Consider the following 9,787-nt stretch of genomic DNA (forward strand, 5'->3'; position numbering starts at 1 on the left):
TGTGTGTGTGTGTGTGTGTAACATTCGAAACGCGGAATAGATAAAGCAGGGGACAACTGATGAAGGGATTGTTCTTTATGTTGCATGTCCCGTTTCTCTTTTTTGTTTCTTTCGTTGTTCGAAAAAAAGATCATTTTCCATGTTTTTGTTTTTTTGTGTTCACGTTTTTTTAACGCCCTGTACCCATATATGTATGTATATATGCATATATATGTAGGTATGTACATATATATAAACTTATATGCATATATATATTATTTTTATATATGTATATATTATTTTCATATATATATATATATATTTCTATAGTTTCAGCTCAAAGCTGCGGCCATGCTGATGCACCACCGTTTTGCTACACTGTTATTACTGAGAGCCTCCTCCAATATGTGACGCTTGGTGAAGAATGGAGTTTGATGTAGCTACCCTCATTTGCACCTCTTTCCGTGAGGTAAGTTCATCTGGGACTCTCGATAGGAAGAGGTCCAGCTTTGGTTTAAAAACGCCTACATCTACTTTGTGCAGGTTCCTCAGGCTCTTTGGGAGAATATTAAAAAGCTGTGGGCCCCTGAAACCCAAACTGTTGCAGTAACTGGTCCTGAAGTGCGATGGTGTTGCTAGGATCTTTGGCCCTATGCAGTGTCGTCCCGTTCTGGCATTGGTATTAATGTAGCTTTCAATGCCAAAATTTGGCACAATTCCTTCCGGAATCTTCCAGATGTATATTACTGCATAACTCTCCCGCCTTCTGTCCAGAGAGTAGAATCTGATCTGTTTCAGCCTTTCCCAGTAGCTGAGCAGTTGCAAAGAGACAATCTTCTTTGTGAATCTTCTCTGGATTGCTTCAAGGTTCGCTGTTAATTTCACACTAGTAGGTGACCATAGCTGTGAGCAGTAATCCAGGCGGCTGAGGACGAATGTCCTCCAGAGGACCATCATGGTTTCCTTATCTCTGGTTATGAATGTTCTCAGGATCCAGCCAGCCAGTCGTCTGCACTTTGTCGCCATCCTGGTAATGTGCACTTGGAAAGAGGTATCATCACTCATGTCGATACCAAAGACCCTCACTGATTTCGGCTCAAGGATTGAAATTCCCTGCGGACCAGTGTACTCTGTAAGTGTCATATTCAGTTTTGGACGTTGGTAGCGCAGGGCTTGGAATTTTTCAGCATCAGCCCATCTGTAAATTGAGTCCAACTCCTGCTGCAGATGTGCAACATCACTGGGGTCCTGTATTTTCTGCGAGACTTTCGTATCGTCTGCGTAGCTTGCAAGGGTGGCTATCCGGGCACTTGAGGGCATATCTAAGAGGGCCACTATAAAAAGCAGTGGTCCCAAGACAGTACCCTGTGGAACACCGCTCACTATTTGTGTTTTCATAGAGGTGGCTGTATATGTATGTATGTATGTATGTATGTATGTATGCATTTACCTGCTTAATATAGTATGTACCCTTACAGAGTGGACTATAAGTAAATGGATAGACACATATCCAAATATATATAACCTTACTGTAAAATTAAACCCACGAGGAACTTTTTTCGGTAGCTTGGAATACAGATAGAACCAGTTTCGTTCTTATTTACAGCTGTTATAAATAATGTATATTAAGTTCGCCTCTGTACACGCGCACCCACGTCTGAGTTATGACTTTGGACAACATAAATCATTAAGATACAGAGATGTTACACAACGACTTGTTCGTCTAATTACACTCTAATACAGCACCTCTTATAGGGTTATAAATTATATAAACAAAATAACATAAGTGGAAGAATAAAACATATATCAATTAAAAAAATTTTTTTGCCAGAGACTCTATGCTAGAGATCACTTAACACCAACTTATTCCAAATAATTTTAACAAGTTTTATTATGCTTCAGCAATTATTTATTGTTCCTGCTTGTTATTTTTCTGTTTTAAATCTTGAACAATTGTAAAAATATCACGAGTGTAGTTTATTTTTACCTACGCAAAGAGGATATTCCGCCCAACCGGGGTCATAATAATTATCGTTAGCAATCTCTTAAAATATTGCCTCGAGAAAAAAGAAAAGATAAAATGCTCTCTTAGAAAGGCTTATAGCTTCTTAAGCTGAAAATAAAGCTGTCCAAATTATACTAAGAAGTTTGTTTCTCGACCACATGGTTCTGAGTTCAGTCCTACTGCGTGACACCTTGGGCAAGAGCCTTTTGGTACCGGCCGACCAAAGCTTTGTGATTTAGCAACGCGCTAATGTTTATATATGAAATTAATATAAACAGTAATTTGCAATGTTTCCCTATGTCACCAAATGTGACTAGAATGTTAGGAACACCTACATTGCTAGAAATAAGAACTAAGCTGCTCTAATACTGTAGTCAACGTACATGAACGAAAACATATACACTCACAGGGATCATAATCATCCGTAAAGTGTCAATCGAGAATTATTTACCCTGGCGCGTCAGTTTCGGGAATTTCCATTGCCTCATCAGTTGAGACAGCTTGACTGTTCAGTTCTTTCCTGACTCATTTCGCCATTAGTACTTATATTCTCGTCATCGAAATAATTAAATGATTTGGTAATTCGCTAACATGTATATATAGAATTAATATAAACAGCTAATGTGTATATATAAAATTAATGTAAACAACAGTTAGTTACATTTGTTACACTCCTTGTTGGTGAAACATTGCAAATTACTGTTTATATTAATTTTATATACTAGCGAAACACCAAATCATCCAATTATTCGGATAACGAAGACATAAATACTTATGGAGATGAAGAAAAAAGATTGGTCATTCCTCTAAAATCCCTATAAACAATTATGATTTCTGATGAATCTTTGACAAAGCAATACACGCTTTCTCCTATCAAATACTATCTACAAATTCTTTCTGTATATATGCTTATAAACAATTATGATTTATGAGGAACTTATAAACAGTTATGAACTTATTCTACTTCCTATTTTGAATACTTTTATGTAAACTGTTTAAACACAAAGCCTCTCTTAACATTTTCTTATCATTGCCAAAGACTCGATCACTGTATTTTAATACATCTATGGTCAATAATTTTTATCACCACAAAAGCTACACAAAGCCTTGCACTTTACTCCTGAAAATTAAAAAAAAGCAAAACCGGCCAAGTTAATAAACATCTTTAAAAGACCTCTGTATTTTCGAATCCTCTTCCCTATATATTTTCACTCGTGCGGTACTTTCTAATTTTACTCTGTGATATATATATATATATATATATATGATTGACCGTTGACTGAACACTATTCAATTTTTTTTCTCCGTGTTTTTCTCCTTGTCTCCGTATTCTTTCTGTTGAAGAGCGTAGCTCGAAACGTCAAAGACTTTCCGTATTCCCGAGCGTCATACTAATATATACTTTTGTTATTTACACCACCTGTCCTCGTCTGTTGCTATTATTTGTATATTCTCCCATATATGTATATATATATATACGTGTATGTGTACTAGCGTGAAATGATGATGACAGTTTTTATCATTTTGCAACCCCAAAGAGATATCTTCCTTAAAATGTTTTGGATGGCCTGCTTGCTTCCAGGCATCTCTTCACACCAAGCACGGCTATAAACTAATTCAGATAACAGCTTGAAAAGTAGGATTGCTTTGGCCCTCTTTGCTCTTGGAATTGTCCGTTTCCTTCTCCAACCTCTGTACTTATTTTAAAATATTCTTCATTGCTAGCTGTTGAATAAATTATTTTCAAGGTTTTACTTTGCCTGTTTATACATATTTAAAATTTTACCTGAAAATGATGGATTTATACTATGATATCTATTCATTAACAAAACGCTACTGAAACAGCTGTAGTAAATTTTAAACATTATTTGTTTTTTTTTTAATACTTAGGCCACATTTAGAACCAACCCTGAATCGGATCTACAGTTTATATTATTTGGCAGTTAGATGTAGAAATACATACCTGCAGTATACTACCAACAAATGACGCATAATGATGTCATTTATCATGTAACCAAATGGTACCTAACCAGTCCTGGCGTCCTACGTGCCTAGATTCTAATGAATCCTGTAACTAATCTCTCTCACTCTATGTATGTGTGTGTATGTGTATGTGGTTCCTTCTATCATCACTTAATAGCCAGTGTTGGTTTGTTTACGTCCCTGTAACTTAACGCTTCGGCGACAGAGACCAGATCTAAAAATAAGTAAGGAGTCGATTTCTTCGCCTAAGTGATTAAACCTTTCAGTCGGTGTCCCAGCATGGTGGCAGTTAAAAAGATTGAATCATGTAAAAAGTAAACGATGACATACACACAGGCATACGCGCGCGCACCCCCACTCCCACATGTATATATATGTATGTATGTGTTCTGCTTTTGATTATTTAAATTCTGCCTCTGAGGTAGATTATTCCTAACAAAGATACAAAGTTCCATCGTTGGACTGTAGATAACAAAAACAATGTCACATTTCATACTTGAGAAACGTCTTGCAGATTTTTACTGTTCCAGTTATAGATTGTATTTGCAATGTGCGATGTAGCTGGTTGATTTATTTTACTGTAAACCGCAGCTTATCCAAATTGTCACTGAGGCAAGTGTGCCAATCATTGTTGGTATAAATGTGAATTTATGATCTGGATAAAGATGCTGCAGGCTTCGAAGCAGCAGTCCATCGCTATACTCTTTCTCTTCTATTTTCAAAGAGATATTCGCGTCAGCAGGACAGCTGACTTCTATGACGGTACATACTTTTCTCGTTTGTGTCAAACAAATGACATTGTATTTTGTTATTGCGACAATGACGTATCGCACCGGAAGTAGTACCTTGATGACATTTTTGGTTCACTGCTAACAATATGTGCGTATGTCTTCCACAGAAATATGACATTATCTACATTTTCTGTTGCATCTTTTGCTTAGCAGGCATTTCGTAGCAATCTCCTGTTCTTGGACTGCAAATACATAACCTTCGAAGTGTGATGTGATGTAGCGGTCACCAGTCCAAGAGCGGCTTCGCTTCATGTCAGGATTACTGTCTTAAAGCTTTGGGAAGACATATCCTTGTACAATCTCTTTTTTTTTTTTTGGTATGTTGAACATTTCATATTCAAACCGTCCTTGAGATATGTTAGTCCGGCTGTTTGTGGGTCGTACGGGAGGTCATCAGGAAGAGAATGCTTACTGAAGAGCTCGCTGCCGTCCTCTAGGATATTGTTCTCTTCACTCTTCAGCACTAAATTAATGTATTTATTTTTGCAGTTATTGCTTAACAAGGGTTGTAGGAGAGAGATGATAGAATATCCGAAGGTTGTCTGCGCTGATCTCAAGCTTCTACCTTCGTTATCGCTTCTTAGGTAGAGCCTGTCGATATCATTATTTCTGTGCAGGTTTCCAGCTGATGTTAGTATTTTTCGGGTTTTTGCTTGTATGTAGGTATAGTAAGACAATAAAACCAAAATAGAAACAAATATTGGTACTCCTTGTTAATAATACTAATTTTTAACTGCAGTGGGTCATAAATTTGGAGGACTTAAAGTGTAATTGACCTTAGTATTTGACTGGTACAATGTGGGAATCTCCCAATAAAAATTAACTCACCTCACAGAGAGAGAGAGAGAGAGGGGGGGAAGAGAGAGAGAGAGAGTGAAAGAGAGTGAAAGAGAGAGAAAGGGGAGAGTGAAGGGAAGGGAAACAGAAAAAAAGGAGAGGTGGTTATAGTCATATAAAACGAAACGGGAAGAAATATAGAGCCATTTGCGATGTGAAGAGTTCATTGATAATGCTATAAGGGGAAGAGTGTGCATGCTATGAATGGTGAGGACATCCCAGTTGTTTGTTTAAGTCTATGCAGTGAGTAATGGTAAATTACTTATTTACGTCATTAGTAGTGATCGTAAACCGGTATGTTGTGTGGTGGAATCGAAAGTGCAGTTACTTTCAGTACGCACGCACGCACGCTCTCACACACACACACACACACACACAGACTCGCATCACATACATTCGCACACACGTAGACGATGACATACACACAGGCATACGCGCGCGCACCCCCACTCCCACATGTATATATATGTATGTATGTGTTCTGCTTTTGATTATTTAAATTCTGCCTCTGAGGTAGATTATTCCTAACAAAGATACAAAGTTCCATCGTTGGACTGTAGATAACAAAAACAATGTCACATTTCATACTTGAGAAACGTCTTGCAGATTTTTACTGTTCCACTTATAAATTGTATTTGCAATGTGCGATGTAGCTGGTTGATTTATTTTACTGTAAACCGCAGCTTATCCAGATTGTCACTGAGGAAAGTGTGCCAATCATTGTTGGTATTCCTTTCCTTACGCAGTTGTTTAGTCCTAAATCAGCTATAATTGAGAATATTAAAAGTGCTCCCGTATTAAACAGGCGTAGACAATCCCCAACTATATCGTTCCAATGTGTCCTTCCTTTTATTTTATCTTAAGACTATAGTGTGTGACTGGGAGAAGGGTTGACTGCTATTTCTTGCAAGTTTAGCGACTGCACAGAAACTTTGTCGTTGGCTATCGTTCTTTAAACTAACTTTCTAAACGAAATTTAATAGCAATATAAATTGTGAATGGATACTAAGTAAATTTTACCTTGGGCTTCTGAAAAATAAGAATGAGAAGTAAGTTACCGACTTATGTCCCGAATCTGTCTAATTCTTTACTATACTATTGAAAGTGAATTTACATATAGAGAATCCATTGTTGTTGGCACTCCGTCGCTTACGACGTCGTGGGTTCCAGTTGATCCGACCAACGGAACAGCCTGCTCGTGAAATTAACGTGCAAGTGGCTGAGCACTCCACAGACAGGTGTACCCTTAACGTAGTTCTCTGGGATATTCAGCGTAACACAGTGTGACAAGGCTGACCCTTTGAATTACAGGCACAACAGAAATAGGAAGTAAGAGTGAGAGAAAGTTGTGGTGAAAGAGTACAGCAGGGTTCGCCACCATCCCCTGTCGGAGCCTCGTGGAGCTTTAGATTGCTTTCGCTCAATAAACACTCACAATGCCCGGTCTGAGAATCGAAACCGCGATCCTATGACCGCAAGTCCGCTGCCCTAACCACTGGGTCATTGCGCCTCCACAGAGAATCCATAGAAAGTGCACTCATGTTCATTTTTCCTACCATTTTAATTGTCCATTTAATTGTACCATTTTAATTCATTAACTAAAAAGCATCTCTATTTCTTAGTGCAGAGAATTAACAGTATGGTACAAGGTATATCTTTCTTTCAAAGTTTGGCACAAGGTCAGCACAAGGTATATATTAGCAGCAAGATGAGCTGAATCATTCAGTGACAGGTTACTTTGTCATGAATACATTACGTTTGTCTTAATAGATACAGAGGTGTGGCATGGTCGTGTGGTAAGAAACTTACTTCCCAACTACATTGTTTCAGGTTCAGTCTCTTTGCGCGCCACTTTGGACAAGTCTCTTCTACTATAGTCTCATGTCGACCAAATACATGCGTGTGAATATGGTAGACGGAAACTGAACGTAGCCCGTCACATATATATGTGTGTGTGTGTGTGTGTGTGAGGGTAAGTAAAAAATTGTACGCACTCTTATCTGTAATTCATTAAAACAAAAGCAGGGGTTGAACAATTACATAATTTTTCAATAGCTGTGTGGCAAGAAGATTGCTTCCCGATCACATAATTCCGGGTTCAATCTCGCTGCGTGATACTTTGGGCAAGTGGCTGCTACTATAGCCTCGGGTAGATTTGGCAGATGAAAACTGAAAGAACCTCATTGTATATATATAGATGTATATATCTATGTGTATGTGTTTGTGCGTCTGTATTAGTCCTCCACCACCGTTTGACAACTGGTGTTGGTGTGTTTCTGTCTCCGTAACTTTGCAGTTCAGCAAAAAAAAAAACAAAAAAAAAACGATTGAATAAGTACTCTACTTTAAAAAATAAGTTCCGGGATCGATTTATTCAATTAAAACTCTTCAAAACGGTCTCCCAGCATGGCCACAGTCAAATGACTGAAACAAGAAAAGGACAGGATAGTCTCCTTGCTTTCCGATGCACTTCTTCCAATGGTTCAGAGGCTTGTTTGTTCCATCGGAGAAGAAGGGTTTTTGGTTGGTCGCGCAGTCATTTAGGCACCGATTCCTGCGCTCCTCGTTCGTACCAAATAGACAACCTCGTAAAGGATGTTTGAGCGGTCCAAAGAGGTGATCTGGACAGTATGCAGGGTGTTCCAGCAACTCTAAACCCAATTTTTAAATTGGCTCAATGATAAGGACGGCGGCATATGGACGTGCACTGTCGTGCAACAATAACAATTGCTTCGCCAATAGATCCTGGCGTTTGGTGCGAATGGCTTGTTTCCGTTTGTTGTCCAGCATTTCATTGTAGCCTACACTGGTGACCGTACAACCTTTTTCCAGGTAATGTTTCAGTTTCAACCTTTTTACTTCCCAAAAGAACGGTTCGCATCACTTTTTCTGTGAAAGATTGAATGTTAAATTTCTTTTTCGCTGGCGATACCGGGTGTTTCCACTCCATGCTCTGCATTTGGGATTCTGGCTCAAAGTGGTGGATCTAGGTTTCTTTTCCTATGATTTTTCCTATGATTATTCTCCCCAAAAAGGCTTTGCTTTCATTGTAGCGGTCGAGTAAGCATTGACAGATCTCCACATGATGCGCTTATGGTCTTCGGTAAGCTTTCTTGACAGCAGTCAGGCACAGAGTTTACGGACGCGAAGTTTGTCGTGGATAATTTCGCATGCGGAACCATGTCTAATGTCACTTCATCGATGATCACTCATCAGTTTGCCAAAACCATCTCTCGAGCATGTTGATTTTCACGCCAGTGGAGGAGGTTGATTGACATCCTGCTCTCTCTCGGTGCTTCACGCTCGTCCGGTCATTTTTAAACTTCTCAATCCATTCACACACACTTCTACGCAGTAGTATGCTATCTCTGCATTTTATTGAAAGCCTGCGATGAATTTCAACTCCTGACACACACTCGAACCAGAATATCGGATCACTGATCTCTGTTCTTCCTTGGTGAACACTTCCAAGGGTGCGGCTATGTTGACTCTGTAACACAAGAAAGAAAACTGGAGCAATCAAGGTCAAACATCAATTACGTAACCACAACAGTACTACATTGTAGCACGGAAGCGCTGGAAGTAGTGCAGCCAACTTAAAGTTTTGGCAAAAGTGCGAATAATTTTTTACTACACCTCATATATATATATATATATATGTGTGTGTGTGTGTGCTTGTGTATATACATATATTCCCCCCCACACACACACACACATATGTGTGTGTATGTATATATGTGGCTGGGGGTGTTTTTATCTACGTATGTTCTGTGTTTCTTCCCCACGCTACTTCACAATCGCTGTTGGTTTGTTTATGCCTTCGACCAGTAGAATAAGTACTAGATTTTAAAATGTAAATGCTGGGATCGATCTGTTAGACCAAAACCCTTCGAATTGGTGCCCTTTGCATGATTGCAGTCGAATGACTGAAACAAGTAAATCAAAACAAACAGAAAGATATGAAGTGATCGTTCATTTCTTTACCTGGTGGTAGCCCCCTCAGGTTTCGGCCAATCTCTACGCATAGCTACACAAGACAAAATATGTGATACAAACTGTTTGTTGTCCAGCATTTCATTGTAGCCTACACTGGTGACCGTACAACCTTTTTCCAGGTGTTTCAGTTTCAACCTTTTTACTTCCCAAAAGAACGGTTCGCATCACTTTTTCTGTGAAAGATTGAATGTTAAAT

Source organism: Octopus bimaculoides, chromosome 6, assembly GCF_001194135.2.
Source record: "Octopus bimaculoides isolate UCB-OBI-ISO-001 chromosome 6, ASM119413v2, whole genome shotgun sequence".
NCBI lineage: Eukaryota > Metazoa > Mollusca > Cephalopoda > Octopoda > Octopodidae > Octopus > Octopus bimaculoides.